At 41.5% G+C, this 19,979-nt stretch overlaps 1 long non-coding RNA gene and 1 other non-coding gene across 4 annotated transcripts in view; both read right to left on the minus strand.

The window, feature by feature from the left end:
- Positions 1-136: 136 nt before the first annotated feature.
- Positions 137-19,979, minus strand: part of LOC118549489 (uncharacterized) — a 48,937-nt gene continuing 29,094 nt past the window's right edge. For all 3 annotated transcript variants that reach the window (XR_013440701.1, XR_004924115.2, XR_004924116.2), the window contains exons 3-5: positions 12,850-13,046; positions 1,846-1,914; positions 137-1,479 (exon numbers count right to left, since the gene is read on the minus strand). This is a non-coding gene — a long non-coding RNA (uncharacterized LOC118549489). The remainder of the gene's footprint in view (positions 1,480-1,845; positions 1,915-12,849; positions 13,047-19,979) is intronic.
- Positions 15,046-15,151, minus strand: LOC118549492 (U6 spliceosomal RNA). The gene has a single exon (XR_004924120.1). It is a non-coding gene; the product is annotated as a U6 spliceosomal RNA (small nuclear RNA).

Genomic DNA, 19,979 nt, shown 5'->3' on the forward strand with positions numbered 1-19,979 from the left:
TTTTGTATGTACAGTTTACGTGTTTTTTTGTTTTTTTTTTTTAATATACGGGGCCTGTGCATCTAATCTTGAAAGGAACCCCGGTTTCACCCAGAGCCTGAGAAAGGTAGTCAGGCCTCACTTCAGTGCTAGCTGATTCCCCAGGCACGTAACAGCGGTGTGAGGCTGTGCCTAGAGTCCACGTGCTTCCTTTACGCTAATAACTGAAGATTTCAATTGCTTTAGGAAACAGATGGTTGTCATTAAGAACACAAAAACATAAAAGGGTCTGCCCAGTGATCCACTCAGTCTAGAGTCCAGTCTGACAATGGAACCAAGAGATGTTTTGTGAGAGAGCATAATTGGTACAGAAACCTACTATGCTAAAGCCAGCGCTAGACAAATGGAGAAGCAACTGTAAAGCATGTGATTACATGAGGCATTGTGTGCGGCTAGCACAGTGAGAATCACAGAGTAAACAGAGCTCCACAAACACAGGCGGAGACAATGGGGATGACATGTTCCACGGTGATAATTAGTGTAGCTGGAGAAAAATGAGGAGAATCTACTGAGAGTGAGCACCGAGGCCGTGTGTACAGGAGTAAAGAGCACAGGTTCCGGAACCTGACCAGCTGTATTTAAACACTCTCTCCCCCACTTAACTAGATACATCACATTGGGAGAGTTACGGAAGCTTTTGGTGGCTCCGTATCTTCAGCTATAAATGCAGAAAACAGTAGTTTGTAACTCCACGGGGTTTTGAAAATTAAATGAAGTAATCCATGTAAAGCATTTAGTGCTTGACCTCAGGCACTCAACCAATGTGAGCTTATCATGGGACCTGGAAACCATTTCCCTAGGCCTACAAGGATGTTACAGTCTAGTAGAGGAAAGAGCAAAGTGAACGAGCCAGTTCCACCCAGTGTGATGTCACTGACGCAGGAGGCACGGACTCCTCTGCGCATACCCAGTGAGCACCCAATACCTAAATGGCTACCACGTCTTGAGCACTAACCATGTGTGATCCGGTCTCAAGCCAGGGGTAAAAGTCAGCTCTGTCCAGTGCAGAGCTAGGTTCCTTCCGCTTCATGATGGCAGGTCTTCGTGAGTGCGTCAAGGAAACTTGCACCCCAGAACAAGTCCTGTCTCAAGAGAAAGCACAAGAGGGAGACTGTCCTCACCTCCAGCCACTTTGTCCCCCGCCATATTTGCCTAATCACATCCATCCGTTCAGGGTGGGCGAGGGAAATCACAAGCCCCAGGCATCGGTGTGCGAGTGAGTTTCAGAGAAAGATGAGAGGCAGGCCGGGATGCTGGGGAGGAACTGATTGAAGTAGGTCGAGTGTAACTGTGGCACCTCCAAGGAGCCATGTTCCCAACATTCCGGAGAATGTCCCCACACTGGAACAGCTTTCCTTGCATTCTTCCTAGTGATGTCAGCAGCATAACTACAAACACGACTTGCTTCACCGCTGCCCACAGCTACACTGTTCCTTCATCCTGGATTTTGGGAGAACACACAAGCTATTCACTGCGGAGCCTCAAGCTCACTGGAAACTATGAACACTTCATACTTAAAAGGAAAACCATTGCTTTTCCGCAGCTCCTTTGCTCCAGATTACGTGAGAGACTTAGCCTGTATACACCAATGTCAACCAATACTCTGATCAGGGAATAGATATAGGAGAGGCATTCCTTGGAATGAGTATCTAAGAAGAATCTTAGGAGAATCCAAGCCTTGGACAAAGGGAATAGAGAAGCCTTTGACCAAGGACAAAGGAAAACAGAACAGCCCTAAGTTAATTGCAAAATATATCAGCACCTAGATTGTTTTTGATCATTCATTTGGACTTATTAACCACTTACCCTCTGCCATGTCTGGTAATTCAATAGTGAACTAGTCGAAACAATTTCCGCCTTCGTTCAACTCACAACCTGGTGGGAAAGACAATCATTAAATAATGTTAATTGCACTTGTGATAAGTGACAGGGAAAAAAGCATAACTTAGTAGGTAGGAGTCAAGTAAAGCTCACCAGAGGAAACATTTGAGCTGCAATATGAAGGATGAGCAAGATTTAGGCAGGCAATAAATTTGGAGAAGGGTGCTAGGAAGAGAATCCATGAGTGGCAAGAAGAAGGCTACCCTTGTGTGCAGGAAGGGAGGGAGGGGCAGGAGTGGGGAGTACCTGCCTGCATGTTGATGGTGTTGAGGCAGAGGATGTGAAATGGAGCAAAATAGGGTAGAAGACCCATGATCAGCTCTACTTTTCCTCTGTGTTGTCTACTAAATGAAGCAAGCTATCTTGCCATTGATAAATGCTCCAATAAACTCAGTTTCAAGTCTTAAGAATACCTTGACCATCCAGGATAATCATACCATAGAGATCCTCTGCATAGAGATCTGGGTTCCCTGAATTCCCATTAGGCATATTTTCCCAGCCTGGTGGAAGAGGAAGTCTCCTTTTCATAATCTTAATATCTCTCAAAGCACCTGCCTATGCCAGAGCCCCAGTCTATAAGCTATTTGTGAAAGAATATTGTCAGCACTGTGCTGATTGGGGGAGGGGCCATCATCCCTGCATTTATTCCGAAGGGGAAATTAGAGAAACCCTTGATTGAATAATTTGGTCAGCTCATATCCTGAGTAACTTTAATTTCCCTATCATGCTTCTTGTCATAGTTTTCTTTCTAACCCAGAAAAACAGAGTATTTATACTTTATAAAGTACATAAGGTAATTTCAGATCAACTGCTTGGCCTACACCTGCTATAGTAAACATCTACATTTTCCAGCCCTCTTTAAGGCCTTGCACAGGACAATTCCCAAGGCAGCATTTCCCAAGATCTGTTCTGTAGAACACTAATTGCTAGAGATGCACCTGGAGTAAAGGGGTTCATCAGTCAATAAGGTTGAGGACACTACATGTGACATCTACTCATAGAAAGGGACCACCACATTAGTGTGTTAAGGCACTAACAAGTCCTATAGCAAAGAAACCCAATAGTTCCCACATATATTTAACTACATACTTATTCTGTTTGAATAAATATGTCTCTATGGCAAGACTACCTGAGGGTATTACTTATTTCTTATTTAACACTTATTCAGTGAATACTATGTGCAAAGTTGGTGACTGTGTCACAGAAAGAAGGACTAATGGAGGGTTTAGTGCATTTGATGTATAGTTTCAAAATATTCAATCCTAGGGACGCCTGGGTGGCTCAGTTGGTTAAGCATCTGCCTTCAGCTCAGGTCATGATCCCAGGGTCCTGGAATCGAGTCCCATATCAGGCTCCCTGCTCAGCAGGGAGTCTGCTTCTCCCTTTGCCTCTCTCCTTGTCTTGTGCTCTCTCTCTCACTCTCTGGCAAATAAATAAAATAAAATCTTAAAAAAAAAATTCAATCCTAGGGGCGCCTGGATGGCTCATCTGCCTTAGGCTCAGGTCATGATCCCAGGCTCCTGGGATCAAGCCCAGCAACTGGCTCCCTGCTCAGTGGAGATCCTGCTTCTCCCTTTCCCTCTGCCTCTCCCCGCTGCTTGTGTTTTGTCTCTCTCTCAAATAAGTAAATAAAATCTTTTTAAAAAGAAGTATGTACTTCTATCGTAATGTATATATATGTTGAATCACTGTTATACACCTGAAGCTAATATAATACCATATGTCAACTGTATTTGAACTAAAAAAAAAAAATGTATGTACTTCTAATTAAATGCAATGAGGGATTTTTAAAAATTTTTTTCAATGCAGGAGTCTTGATTGATCCTAGATTGGGTGGGGACGAGGCTAAAGTGTACTCTGAGGGAAATTTTAGTATGAAATGCATTTAAGCAATAATACTCTTCTGTTAAACAAAATCTTGAAAAAAAATTCAATTCTGGGTGCCTAGGTGGCTCAGGCGGTTAAGCGTCTGCCTTCTGCTCAGGTCACGATCCCAGGGTCCTGGGATTAAGCCCTGCATCGGGCTCCCTGCTCAGCTGGGAGCCTGATTCTCCCTCTGCCTGCCGCTCCCCCTGCGTGTGCTCTCTCCTTCTCTGTCTATCTGACAAATAAATGAATAAAATCTTTTTAAAAAGATTTAAAAAAATTCAATTCTATAGAAGATAAGAAAATAAATGGGTGGATGAACTCATAAATCAAGTATAGATCAGTAATTAGGAAGTAGAGTATGTGTGGGTTAAACATCAGTGAAAAGGGCTACAAGATCTAAGAGTACATGAGGTAGTAAACATACATGAGGGGCACCTAGGCACTAAATATTCAATGATACATTAAATAATCAATATTCATGAGTCCTTAATTTGACCACCCACTTGTGATATAGTTTGGTTCCACGTGCCCTCCATGGCTGTTCAACAGACTATTTGACAAGCTACAACTGTGGCTAATTGCATTTCTCTGACAGAGCAAGCATTGCTGACCCAAGACCCCTTGCTCAAACCTCAACTCTTATCTTCGTATCTGCAGCAGGAAAAGCTGATGCAGCAGAGAGATAGAAGACATATGAACATAGCATACCCCAGGATTTCAGTAGCATAGTCCTATCAATACCACTTGTTCCCTATTCTAAGTATTTAACTTGGTCAATCTCCTCCTGCCCCTTGCTTCTCACAGTGTGTTCCACATTGATTTAATAAACAGTGTTATCCAAGCATTTCACTTTCGTGTGTAAGCCTTCATATTCCACGAACTCTGAGATAACTTACCTCATAGTGTACTTGAAGCCTACTATTTAATAAAGGTAATTTTCCACATGACAGAGTGACACAAAGATTTTTTAAAATATCTAGTATATACAGTCAATAACATTGATAAACCTAGGCTACATTGATCAGGGCAAAAAACAAATTATCAATGTCAAGAATGAGGGAGATGACATTACTACACATTATAAAGATACCAAAAGAAAGCTAAGGAAATATTAACAACTTTATGGTGATAAATTCAGCAACTTTGATGAAAGGGACAAATTCCTTGGAAGGCATAAACTATCAATATTAACTCAAACAGGAATCCATCAAAATCCTAAAGGAGAACACAGGTAGCAACCTCTGTGACCTTGGCCACAGCAACCTCTTGCTAGACACGTCTCCAAAGGCAAAGGAAACAAAGGCAAAAATGAACTACTGGGACTTCATCAAGATAAAAAGCTTTTGCACAGCAAAGGTAACCAAAAGACAACCAGCAAAATGGGAAAAGATATTTCCAAATGTCTTATCAGATAAAGGGCTACTATCCAAAATCTATAAAGAACTTATCAAACTCAACACCCAAAAAACAAATAATCCAGTCAAGAAATGGGCAGAAGACATGAACAGACATTTCTCCAAAGAAGACATACAAATGGCCAACAGATACATGAAAAATTGCGCAACATCACTCAGCATCAGGGGAATACAAATCAAAACCACAATCTACCACCTCACACCAGTCAGAATGGCTAAAATTAACACGTCAGGAAATGACAGATGTTGGCGAGGATGCAGAAAAAGGGGAACCCTCTTACACTGTTGGTGGGAATGCAAGCTGGTGCAGCCACTCTGGAAAACAGTATGGAATTTCCTCAAAGAGTTGAAAATAGAACTACCCTATGACCCAGCAATTGCACTACTAGGTATTTACCCCAAAGATACAAATGTAGTGATCCGAAGGGGTACCTGCACCCCAATGTTTATAGCAGAATGTATGAAATAGCCAAACTATGGAAAGACCCCAGATGTCCATCAACAGATGAATGGATAAAGAAGACGTGACACACACACATATACACACGTAATGGAATATTACTCAGCCATCAAAAATGAAATTTTGCCATTTGCAATGACGTGGATGGAACTAGATGGTATTATGCTAAGCGAAATAAGTCAATCAGAGAAAGACAATTATTATATGATCTCACTCATATGTGGAATTTAAGAAACAAAACAGAGGATCTTAGGGGAAGGGAGGGAAAAATAAAACACGACAAAATCAAAGAGGGAGACAAACCATAAGAGACTCTTCATCATAGGAAACAAATTGAAGGTTGCTGGAGGGGAGGGGGGTTGGGATGTATGGGATAACTGGGTGATGGACATTAAGGAGGGCATGTGATGTAATGAGCACTGGGTATTATATAAGACTGATGAATCACTGTACTCTACCTCTGAAACTAATAATACATATATGTTAATTAATTGAATTTAAATTTTTTAAAAAGACTAAAAAAATACTCAAGAAGAAATAAATAATCTAAATAGCCCCTATCTGTTAAATTGAAATGGTAGTTTAAAACCTTCTCACAGGGACACCTGGGTAGCTCAGTCAGTTAAGTGTCTGCCTTTGGCTCAGGTCATTATCCCAGTGTCCTGGGATCGAGTCCTGCATCGGGCTTCTTGCTCATCAGGGAGCCTGCTTCTCCCTCTGCCTACTGCTCTCTCTCTCTCTCTCCCTGACAAATAAATAAAATCTTAAAATAAATAAATAAGTAAACCCTTCTCACAATAGTATAGCCACTTTGGAAAACAGTGGGGCAATTCCCTAAAGGGTTAAACATAGACTGATTATATGACTCAGCAATTCTACTCCTAGGTGTATACCCAAGAGAAATGAAAACATATGTTGACACAAACACTTGCAACAAATGTTCACAACAGCATTATTCATAATAGCTAAAAAGTGGAAACATACCTGATGAATAGATAAACAAAATGTGGTATATCCACACAGTGGAATATTACTTAGCTATAAAAATGAACGCAACACTGATGCTTGCTGTAACATAGATGAACTTTGAAAACATTATGCCAAGTGAAAGAAGTCAGTCACAAATGACCACATTTAGTATGATTCCATTTATATGAATGTGCAGAATAGGCAAATCCATAAAGGTAGATTGGTGGTTGCCAGGAGTGAGGGGGAAATGGGGACTGACTCCTGATAGGTGCATTGTTTCTCTTTGGGGTAATGAAAATGTTATGGGATTTGGTTGTGGTGATGGATGCATAACTCTGCAAATATAGTAAAATCCACTGAACTGCATACTCTAAAAGGGTGAATTTATGCTCTATGAATTATATCTCAATAAAGCTATTATTAAATCAATCTTTATAATTTGCCATATTAAAGACAAAAATAATAGTCATATGAATAGATGCAGAAAAATGTGACAAAATCCAACATCAATTCTTTTCTTTTTTTTTTAAGATTCTATCCATTTATTTGAGAGAGTGAGCGAGAGAAAGAAAGAGAGCATGAACGGGGCAGAGGGAGAAACAGGCTCCCCCGCTGAGCAGGGAGCCTGATGTGGGGCTCGATCCCAGAAGCCCACAATTATGACCCGAGCCGAAGGTAGACACTTAACCGAATGAGCCACCCAGGCGCCCCCCAACATCAATTCTTGATTAAAAAAAATCTTGGGGTGCTTGGGTGGCTCACTCAGTTAAGCATCTGACTCTTGGTTTTAGCTCAGGTCATGATCCTGAGGTCTTGAGGTCAAGCCCTGAGCTGGGCTCTGTACTCAGCAGGGAGTCTGCTGGAGATTCTCTCTCTCTCTCTCTCTTTCTCTCTCCCTCTCTTTCTGCCTCTCCCCCTGCTGGCACACACTTGCTTTCTCTCTGAAATAAATAAATCTTAAAAAAAAAAAAAAATCTTAGCCAACTAGGAGTAGAAGGAAACTTCCTCAGCTGTTTATAGGGCATCTACAGCTAACATTATACTAAATAGTGGAAGACTGAGTGCTTTCCCTCTAAAATTAGAAAAAAGTCAAAGATGTCTGCTCTCACCACTTCTATTCAATACTCTACTGGTTCAAGCCAATGCAACAGGGTAAGAAAAAGAAATAAAAGATAATCAGATTGGAAAAGAAGTAATAAAACTCTACTCATAGATGACATAAATGTCTATGCAGAAAATCCAATCAAGTCTATAAAAATAGCTACTAAAACTAATCAGTGAGTTTAGTAAGGTTGCTGGATACAAGTTCGATATATAAAAATAAAGTGTATTTCTATGTACCAGCAAACAATTGGAAATTGAAATTAAAAACAATACCATTTACCCTAAAACCGAAAATATCAAATACATAGCAATAAATTGACAAAGATGTGTAAGCCCTGTACCCTGAAAACTACAAAACATAGCTGAGAGAAAGGAAAGCGAAACCTCAATAAATGAAGAGATATTCTATATTCATGGACCAGAAGACTCAATATTGGACTCAATATAATTAAGAAGACAGTTCTCCCTAAATTTTCACATAGATTCAATGCTATCCTAATCAAAGCCCCAACAGTTTTTTGTGTAAAAATTAAGAAGCTAATTCTAAAATTCATTTGGAAATGAAAAAGACATAAATAAAATAGCTAAACAAATTTGGGAAAGCTACAGTAATCAAGATAGTATGGTACTGGCGTGAACATAGATCACTGGAGAAAAAACAGAGTGTGGAAATAGACCCACATATGTATGGTAAATTGATTTCCAACAAACATGTAAAAGTGATTTAGTAGAGAAAGGATCCTTGGATTAGAATACCAAAAGCACAATCCGTAACAGAAAAAAATTGATAAGTTGTACTTCTTTACAATTAAGAACTTCTGTTCTTTGAGACACTGTTAAGAGAATGGTAAGACTAGTTACTGTCTTCAAGAAAATATTTGTGAGGGGCGCCTGGGTGGCTCAGTCGGTTGGGCGGCTGCCTTCAGCTCGGGTCATGATCCTGGAGTCCCGGAATAGAGTCCCGCATCGGGCTCCCTGCTCAGTGGGGAGTCTGCTTCTCCCTCTGACCCTCCCCTCTCTCATGCTCTCTGTCTCATTCTCTCAAATAAATAAATAAAATCTTAAAAAAAAAAAAAAAGAAAATATTTGTGAATCACTTGAAGGACTTGTATACAGAATATATTTTAAAAAGTCTCAAAATTCAACAATAAGAAAACGAATACCCCAATTAAAATAGGCAAATGATTTGAACAGATAACTCACCAAAAAGATACACGGGTGGCAAAAACCCATTTAAAATGTCATTGCGGGCAGCGGGGGTGGGGGGGTTGCCTCAGTGGCTCAGTCAGTTAAGTGTCTGACTCTTGATTTCAGCTCAGGTCATGATCTCAGGGTTGTGAGATTGAGCCCAGCATGGAGCCCACTTAAGATTCTCTCTCTCCCTCTCCTTCTGCCCCTCCCCCCCAAAACAAACAAACAGATAAATAAAATGTCATTAGGGAATCTCAAATTAAAATAACAGAGATACCATTACATATCTATTAGAAGACTGACCATACCAACTGTTTTCAAGGATGTGGAGCAACTGGAACTTTCATGCTACTGGTGGAAATACAAAATGGTGCGATTACTTGGAAAATAATTTGGCAGTTTCTTAAAAATTTAAACATACCTATCTTAGGACCCACCCATTCACCTCCCAGGAGAAACATAAGTATATGTTTATAGAAAGACTTGTACACAAGTGTTCACAGAAGTTTTATTTCTAAAACTTCAAAACTGGAGACAACCCAAATGTCATCAGTAAGTGAATGGATAAACAAATTGTGGTATATCTACTGAGCAACTGATACCCTCAACAATGGAATACTACTGAGCAACTGGTATACCTAACAACATGGATGAATCTCAAAATAATGCTGAATGAAACAAGCCAAAAAAGGTGCATACCATCTGATTCCATTTATATAAAATTCTAGAAAACGCAAGCTAATCTGTAGAGGCAGAGTAAATAGTGATTGCCTGGGGACAGGAAAAGGGATTACAAAAGGATATAAGGGAACTTTTGGGAGGTATAGATATGACAATTAGGTTGATTACAGGGATGGTTTCACAGGTGTGCACATGTTAAAACTTACGACATTGTATACTTTAAATACATATGTGTATATTGTATGTTAATTACCTCAACAAAAATGTTAAAAAGATCAGAGAATAGGGTTTTCTGAAGTAAATGGAATACCTATTTCAAGAATAATATACATTATTATTGAACATTTTTATATGCCAAACTCTATACTAATTAAGAGTTATTACTTCCTTTCGTCTTCCCAGTAACCTTATGAAGGAGGTGCTGTTATTTCCACTAAGTAACTCACGCAAATCACACAAGCCAATGAGATGCTAAGCCAGAATTCAAACCCTGGACCATTTGACTTTACTACCCACAATCATAACCACTGTATAACCGGGTTCCAGGAGGCCCTCAAGGAATGTGCAGGGCAGTGGAGAGACAGACACCGCCCTCCAACCTACAAGAGAGTAAATGAGGGAGAGAAAAGGGGGAAATTTGGTGCAGATGAAATTAATGTCTTGTTAAGTTCCAAACTAGACCATTGACCCAACGGCATAGGTTCTGGATACAGAGTCCTGGTGCTTCTCAGGCCGCTGGACAAGGGAGGGGTTGGGGAAGGATAGGAAGCCTCTGTCTAGACTAAAGGCGATTGGACCATGCACACCCAGTTCAGGCAGCCCCACCAGTCAGGGCTCCTCCAGTTTCTGCCCAGGTTAAAGACAAGCAGAAGCAACTGAGCAGACATTGCCTTGTCCCATTTCAGGAGTTCCAAGAGAGGTTTATAACTGAAAGTTCTAAGGTTTGGAACCTTGGGTGAGTCCTTTCATTCCTCAGGATTTCCACTTCATCATCTCTAAATGGGGAAGTCGAACTAGTTGTTGCTGTGGGTCCTTCCATGTCTCACATGCTTTGTCCTGGCCTGTTTCTATGATTTTCCCAAAGGGTATGAAGGGCATCCATGAAGTGTCTAGTAGAGTGACTTGACTTCTCTCAGCAGCTCTGCTGACTACAGGGAATCCTGAGATTATAAAGCAACATCACTAAATAACTAAAAAGGAAAATCATTAATTTTGGATGCCTTCATATTAATAACTACTTTTCTCATTATAGAAGTAATAGAGGTTAATTATAGACATTTTAGAAAATACAGACTGTGAGGAAAGAGTTAACACAGCAGGTCTGGTTGCTTGCTCTTTACAGGTCTTCAAGGGACCCATGATTAACCCTTAGCAGCCCTTAGAGTGTTCTTCACTTTAGTGGCTGATGGGTTTGTTACTCATACCTGGACCAATGGACCATACCCTATGTACTTCTCAGGTTGCTTTGCACAAACATCAGGATCAACAATGTGCACCTAGCTTCATTGTTAGGGTTGAGTTTGGGACGCCATAGTTGGTTGTATATATAGCAGGATATACCTATACGACCAGCCCTCCATAAAAGCCTTGAACTCTGAGACAAATCGGCTTCTCCAGCAGACATTCTACACATGTCGTCAAAGTTAATGGTGAGAGAAAGAGTATTCCTATATGGCCTCAGATAAGGAGTATTTGGACGAGGAGAGACATTGGAAGTCTATGTTGAATGTCTCTGGACCCCACATGTGCATATCTTTTTCCTGCTACTTTGCTCTGTATCCTTTGCTATAATAAATCTCAGGGAGTATATAACCTGCTATTGAATCCTGTGGGTCCTTCTGGTGAATCACTGATTAACACACAGATAAATATAAATATATAAATATATATAAAAATATATGTCAAGAGGCGCCTGGGTGGCTCAGTCGTTAGGCGTCTGCCTTCGGCTCAGGTCATGATCCCAGGGTCCTGGGATCGAGCCCCGCATCGGGCTCCCTGCTCAGCGGGAAGCCTGCTTCTCCCTCTCCCACTCCCCTTGCTTGTGTTTCCTCTCTCACTGTGTCTCTCTCTGTCAAATAAATAAAATCTTAAAAAAAAATATGTCAATATATATAAATTAACCAAAATCCTTATACTTGGAGATAACCATTTGGCTAACTTTAAAATAAAAACAGGGTTTTGACCAACCAAATCATCTTGCAGAAGTCCTTCTAAGTTGTGAGAAGGCAAACAAAACTGCTAATTAAATTGGTAAATTGGGGGTGCCTGGGTGGCTCAGTCGGTTAAGTGTCTGCTTTCGGCTCAGGTCATGATCCTGGGGTCCGGGGATCAAGCTCTGCATCGGGCTCTCTGCTCAGCTGGGAGCTTACTTCTCCCTCTCTCTCTGCCCCTCCTCCAGCTTGTGGTCTCTCTCTCTCTTGCTCACTCTCTGTCTCTCAAATAAATAAAATCTTTTAAAATTATTAAAAAAAATAATAAATTGGTAAATTGTATCATGGAGTGAAGATTAAATTTTATGGAAGCCCCATGTTTGGACTTAGAATAAGTGTACTGTTTTAAATGATTATCAAGATTTACTGAACTTTGCTTTTGTGACTTAATAATGGTTTCATCTATGACTTAGTCCTTAATTTGGAATCCAACTTTTAATCTTGATTGGGTTCCTATGGGAAGAGACAGGACACTTTACAAGAAATGGCTTTATAATATCGGCCAAGAACAGGTAGTGAAAAGCAGAGACTGCCTGTGCATGAGGGTCTGGGAAACCCAGGGGTGGGGCAGTGAACAAAACTAACTAGCCTTCCAAGTACCCCTCATCCTGTAAGTCATCCTTCTTTGACAGTTTCCCTCTATGACCTTAATAATAATTAATAATTAATAATAATTACTACTAACACTTATTTAGTACTTATTGTGAGCCAATCACTATTCTAAGCACGTTTTCTCTTAATCTTCACAACGGCCTATTCAGTAAGTGTTACTATTTCCTCCTTTATACAAATGAAGATACCAAGGCTAAGTATAATTAAGGAGCTAGTTTATGAAACCAGTAAATGAGATGGTACTGGGACTTGAACCTGAACTCAGAAGGTCAACTGCTATACTTCATGTCCCCTTATATTTGTGCAAACGAGATGCCACTGATATAAATGGGTTTTGCAGTTAGATTTTGCATTAGGGTTTTCCAGGGAAACAAAACTAACAAGACACACACAGATTTATTTTAAGGAATTGGCTCACACGATTGTGGGGGCTGACAAGTCTGGAATTCGCAGAGCAGGCTGGCAAGCTAGAAATTCAGGGAAGAATTGATGTTGCAGTCTTGTGTTCAAAATCTGAAGGCTGGAAACTCAGCCGGCTTTCTATTTTGCAGTCTTGAAGCAGAATTTTTTTTTTTTCTTCAGGAAACCTCAGTTTTTGCTCGTAATGATAACCACCTGCATTATGGAAGGTAAAAAAAATCTAATGATTTAAATGTTAATCACACATACAATGTAACCATCACAGTTTTGATTTTTCTCTTTTGAAGAAGAAAGGGAAGGTGGATCCCCAAATGTGATTTGCTCAAGACTAACCCCAAGATGAGCCAGGTCCCTCCCAAGCACCAGTCCCATGAGTTGACAATCCCCTTAGCCCCAGCCATGCGAGTGTGGCATTGGCCAGAAGAGGGCACTGCCTTCTACTTGTGTAACCATCTGCAAGGGATGGAAAAAATGTTGACACTACTTTCAAATAATAATTATTTTTTACAGCCCCTGATGTAGCTTACTTAGCACAGTCTTTGGTAGAATGAATGCCTGTGAACTTTTAGTTGTACTGTGAGACCAAAGCACCTCATTGACAATACTCACACTTTACGTTCAATAATGCAGGAAGATGTGGAAGGAGTGTGTCCTTTGGCTTTCCTGGTGCATTATAATTGGCCCAGTCAGGCAGAACCAAACCAGTTTTTCCCAGAGTAGGCCAACTCAGGCTGATGCAGGGGGAAGGAAAAAGCTGGGGCATTTGGCGCCTGAGAGAAAGAAGGAGGAGGACCCCTGGGGCTCTAGGCCGATGAGGAATCTTCTAGCAAGGTACAGAGGATGGGTTTGGGAAGCTACTTCCTGTGTCTGGGTTTGAGAGAATAATACCACAAACCCCTTTGGTGATACAACTCTGTCCAGCTGAGCAGTTAATCTAATCTCTGGATTCTTAATTGGGATTGGAAATCCACATAAGTATAGTTATTCTTTAATTCTCATTAATAATTAAAAATCACCCTTCCCTGCTTCCATTTTAATGACAGCTTCCATTTGTGCAGCTTGAAATTTTGCAGAGGGCTTTTTCATCCCACAGCAAATACTAGAGCAGGTACTAATTATTTCCTATTTACAGATGAGGAAACACAGAGGGTAAGTGCTTTGTTCTGGCTCCGCTGTCGTCCAAGCCTGGGAGGAGACCAGGAACCTGGGGCCTGATCTTAGCTGTGTGCTTTGTCCCCTATCAAAAATACATTCCGAACTCTCATTTACTGCTACTTCCAGGATCCATTACAGCCGAATGCCTGCAAACACTGTGAGCTAGTGATTCCACTTGCAGGAATGTGTGCAACTGAAATGCATGCACATGAGCACCAATAGAAAGGTGCAAAACTATTCATACCAGCATAATTTGAGATTGCCAAAACAAAAACAGCCCCAAATCCCATCAACATAGAATGGATAAAAAACTGTGGCATATTTCTATCATGGAATACCACACAGTAATGAGAATAAGTAATAAGTAATAGTAATAAGAACAAGATCTACAAAAAATGTGAATAAATTTCACAAGTATATATAAAGGTCAAAACCAGGCAAAAATATAAAGTGTTGAAAGTCAGGTTTGTGGTTATACCTCAAAGGACTAGTTACTGGGGGGTGGGGGAGGAGGGGTCCTCTAACATTTTATTTTTGACCTATGTCGTGGTTACCAGGGTAACACAGGTGTGTTCACTTTGCACACATTCACCAAGCTGTGCATTTACAGTGCATGCACTTTTCTGTATCTGTTACACTTCAAGAAAAACAATTTTAAAATCCGGATTTGTCTAAATAAATCACTTTTCCATGAGCAAACTTTAGTACTGCCCAAATTTAGCTTATCCCTGATTACAGCAGATTGTTGCTCTGCTCTAACAGTGACCACCACATCACCATTCCCCAAAGGGTTTCTGAAGCCCTGCGAGAGCAGGTACACAGCTGCCTTTGCATTTTGTGCACGCAAGAATGCATTTCAGGAGGGCCGCCACCCAGGAAGCTCATTCCCTGCCTCCAAGACTACGAACGTGTTTTCTTTCTGCATGTACAAAAAGTAAGAAAGAAGGAAACATCCAAGCAGGATAAGCCAAACACAGAAAACATCCCATCCAAATGGAAAAGCACCCTTGCCTGTCCCTTTTTTTATTTTATTTTATTTTTTTTTATGGAATGCTTCACAAATTTGCATGTCATCCTTGGGCAAGGGCCATGCTAATCTTCTCTGTATCAGTCCAATTTTTTTAGTATATGTGCTGCCAAAACAAGCCTGCCTGTACCCCCCTCCCTTTTTTTTTTTTTTAGATTTATTTATTTGACAGAGAGAGAGCACAAGCAGGGGGAGCAGCAGAGCAGAGGGAGAAGCAGGCTCCCCGCTGAGCAGGGAGCCCGACGCAGGGGCTCGATCCCAGGACCCTGGCATCACGACCTGAGCCGAAGGCAGTCGCCCAGCCGACTGAGCCACCCAGGCGCCCTGCCTGTCCCATTTTTTTTTTTTTTAAGATTTTACTTATTTATTTGACAGAGAGAGAGAGAGCACAAGCAGGGGGAGTGGCAGGCAGAGGCAGAGGGAGAAGCAGGCTCCCCGCAGAGCAGGGGGAGCCCGATGTGGGACTCGATCCCAGGACCCTGGGATCATGACCTGAGCCGAAGGCAGATGCTTAACCAACTGAGCCACCGAGGTGCCCTAACACTGGTACTATTTTGCAGGAAAAACAAGAAACCTAACCCCTATATCCCAGAGGTGCAGATGGTGCCTCTAAACAAGAGGGCATGGGGCAGCAAACCAGCGCTGCTCAAAATTCCATGGCAGGCCCTGGTGGAGTCATAAATGGAACCAGATTTCCTGTTTCCCAGGGCACTGTCTGCTTCTCATTAGCCTTTACTGCTTCTTGCAGGACCATGGTGCTCGAAAATCTTAAAGGACAAAAGTACAACAACATATTAGCCTCCTTAAGATTTTCTCTTCCTCTGTCCCAACCCCCACCACACTCTCTGTCTCTCTCTCTCTAAAATAAATAAATAAATAAATAAATAAAATTTTAAAAATAGAAAAGCAATTTAAAAAACCATGACGGGGATACGGTATGGAGGAGGCATGTTTGATGGGGGTGGTCAGCACGGCCAGAGGTTTCTGTGACTCAGGCCTCAGGGCAGGGAGGTAGACTCTCTGAGAGTTGGGGGAGAGGCTCCAAACTCCTGATGATGCAGAACGGTTCCTTTTTTTTCCCTGTTCTCCCTCTTTGGGGCTATGTTCTCTTGGTTCTCGTTGGGTCAGTTCCAACCCTAGGCAGTCAGAGGAGACAGGCCCCTCCCTAGGAAGAGCCAGGGAGGACGACTTGAGCCTACTTGGCCCTAGGCCTTAGAAAGAAACCTCCTCTTTACCTTGGTGCCCATTTCCTTGGGGCACTTTTCCTGGGCCTTTGTATCAGAGCAAAGGGTCTCCAGAGGCTGAGGAAAAGGGGCCACAGCACCTGGCAACTTTTAGTCCAGCCTACTATTGCTCTCCACCCAGACTCCACCTTAGAATTGCCTGGGGAGCTTTGAAAAAATATAAGCCTCAAATATAGATATATACATTGAAATAGAGAATAAATGTTTTGTTATGTTAGCAAATGATTGATGTTGGATAAAATAGAAATTTTTATCCATTTTGGAAGGAGTGTGAATTGGTTAAGAGCCTTTAGAAAAGCAGTTAGACAGTATGAAGAGTCTAAAATACTTTCATATTATTTTGTCCGGTAATAAAACTTCTGGAAATTTCTCCTGGTGAAAAGCAAGATGCCTCAAATAAGGAAAATTTATGTGAAGAATTCTCTCATTATGTCTCCTTTTGTAATAGCTAAAAATCAGAAACAAACTAAATGTTCCACAAATGGCAGGTGAATGGTTAAATAGGTGTACTCCGTGGAACATTTTGCAACAATTAAAATTGTAATGAAAATTTGTAATAAGTTGAAGTGTACTAATGATGAACTTGTAACATTTCTTTGGATAAAAGTACTTTTGTACTTACACAAAAGTTCATTCCAGAAGAAAGAATAAATACGTTCAGGCCTCATCCCAGTCTAATTAAATCAGAAGCTCAAGGGGTGGGGACTGCACATGAAAATGTGTTTGTTTCCCCAGATGATTCTAATTGAAGTCAAGGTTGAGAGAGCACCTCTTGGCCTTGGGTCCAAATGAGACTTCCCAGGTCAGGTGCGGCCCATTCCAGCTCGTCTGGATGGTACTAAATGGCTTGTGTTTTCCTGACTAGAGACACTAGTGGGCCAAGTAGTAACCCCAGTAGGAGGCTAATCATACATTTGAGATCATGGCTAAATAGCTCTACATCTTACCATAATCAGCAGCAGGTAGACTCATTAAGAAGTAGATGGTTAAAATAATCTAGGTAAGAGGCAAGCAAGGACTTGAACTGGGTCAGGACAGCAGTGGGAGGCATAACAGAGGTGAACTGTACACAGCTGGGCACCTGAGCAAATATGACAGGCTAAAGAGTGGAAACCAAATCCCAGAAGGTATGTGGCCTGTCGAGGAGGGGCTCCAGCCCTCCAGGGCCCCTGGTTGCAGGCCTGCTGCTGTCTACCTCTTCAGCCTTGCTGGCAGCAATAAAAGCTTAGAAGGTTTGCCGCTAGGAGGTTCTGTGTCTACCAGGCTCTGCAGAAGAAGGTGCTACAACCGATTTGCTGTTGGACCAAAGGAAACAACAGAAAATCAAATGGGAGAGACAAGCTCAGGAAAAGCAGGCAGCAACAGGGTTGCATCAGGAGAATATAATGATCCCTTTGTGGCCCAACATTCTGAGAACCTCAGGGGAAGAGTAACATAGTGATGCGGCATGATTAGTGGGGCACCAAAGAGCCCCCCGTCCATAAATGTCCTCATCTGGCTCTCTCTGGTGCCTGTAATTCCACTGTTAGGTTAATTCCACCTGGGTTATTAAGCATTGCCCATTCATCTGCCCTCTTCTAAAACACAGACTCCTGAAAGGAATAACACTTGGATTCAACAACGATTTAGTGGAATTAGTTCATGATTTACTCAGCCAATCTGATACCTACTCTGTGCTTGGAATTGCAGTAGGAATTGGGATACTAGAGAGGGATGATCTCATTAGAGTGACTAAGAAGACTCAGGTCAATTCAGAAGTATCTACTGAACACCTCCTGTCATGTGACAAGGAGCGGGCGCTGAGATGGGAGGAAAACAGAAAAATGCACAAGCTTGTCACCTCCCTCAAGGAACCCTTAGCCTTGCTGAGGGTGGGGGGATCCAAGCACACAAAGGCAGAACAAGCAACTGCTTATTAATCCACTGATATAATCAAGGGCCAACATGAAGAGTAGAGCTAAGAGCCTTCGTGTCAAAGAGTCTTTTCAGAAGCTTTCATGACTGAACCACACTACCCCTTTTCATTAGGGAGCCTAGAAAAGAGGCTATTATAACCCCACTGTTTTCTAAATATTAACATGGGTGTGACTTCCTGGTTCTGAGACCTCACCTTAGTTTCTACCCTACACCCTATAGATCTGGCTAGGCTGGGCACTACTGAAAGGGAGTTATTCATTAAACATTGACAGGATGCATAGGGACCCACACACCTTCTCTGCCTGTGCCCCCCACTCTGGCCATTTGCCGCATCTTGGTGGTGGGCTGAGTGGTTTCACATGTACTAAACGCCCACAAGATACATGGTTTCTGTTTATCATAATCATGCTCACAAGGTACCCTTGTGAGAAAAGCCTCACCAGCTTCTGGCTCCCGATGTCACACGGGAGGATTATGACAGACATACAAGTGGGGTAAGAAAGCAAGATTTAGAAACAGAAGAACAGGGGCGCCTGGGTAGCTCAGTCAGTTAAGCATCCAACTCTTGATTTTGACTCAGGGTTGTGAGATTGAGCCCCGTGGTGGGCTCCATGCTGGGCATGGAGCCTGTTTAAGATTCTCTCTCTCTCTCTCAAAATAAATATATAAGAAGAAAGAAAGAAAGAAAAGAAAGAAAGGAAGGAAGGAAGGAAGAAAGAAAAAGAAAAGAACAGGTGTGACTCAGAATCCAGGTATCAAGCAGGATCACACAGGGCAATATTACCAAATCTTAAGGAGCCTTTTCACGGAATTATGTCTTTTTATGAAACCATCTTTGGTAAATTTGTTATCCTGGAAGCATATTCCAGGCCAAAGGTCCTTTGGGGCTAGATCAAAAGCCCAGGAAGAACGAGGAACTTACCTGGGCTAAATTAATATCTAGCCCAGAGGAGGGGCAGACTCATTGGAACCAGGGGTCAGGAAAGACTGGAAGCAGAATTGGAAATCAAATCTGGAATTGCCAAGAAAGAGCAGACAAAACAAAATCTAAGGCCAGGCATTGAGGTGGCACAAGCCTTGAGGGGGAGAGCACAGAGTAGGGTCCAAGTTGAAGATGGGTGTTCAGAACCAGGGGAGCCAACTGATGTTTACAGACTAAGTAAAATACTGGAACAGTGGCTGCCTCTTGCTTGGGGGGTGGGGGTGTTGCTGGCTGGGAAGAAACAGGATGTGACTTTCTGAAAGATACAGAGATAAACGTTCTGTATCTTGAAAAAAAAAGGTATGGGTTAGGCAGGTATATCCATTTGTCCGAAGTCATTGAATTGTAGACTTGGGATTTGTGCATTTCAATGTATGTAAGTTTTACCCCCAAAATTGTAAACAACTTGAACTTTCATTAGGTTTACTTTTAATGGTACTATGGATTAGCAATTCTGAAACTACAATCTGTGTATTCTTGAGCTTAAGGTTAATATTTCTAAGCACTGGGGAAAGAAATTATAAATTTGGAAAAGGTGTTTGTTGCATCGAAATTGGAGTTATTGGTATAACTATATATTATGTCATATCTATAAATATATAAATATATGTATATATATCTCCAATGTATTTCTAATATATATCTATGCCTCTATATGTATCTATTTCTTTTTTTTAAAGATTTTATTTATTTATTTGACAGAGAGAGAGAGCGTGCAAGTAGGTAGAGCGGCAGACAGAGGGACAGGGAGAAGCAGATTCCCCGCTGAGCTGGGAGCCCGACGCAGGACTCGATCCCAGGAT

The sequence above is a fragment of the Halichoerus grypus genome, chromosome 8, assembly GCF_964656455.1.
Source record: "Halichoerus grypus chromosome 8, mHalGry1.hap1.1, whole genome shotgun sequence".
Taxonomy (NCBI): domain Eukaryota; kingdom Metazoa; phylum Chordata; class Mammalia; order Carnivora; family Phocidae; genus Halichoerus; species Halichoerus grypus.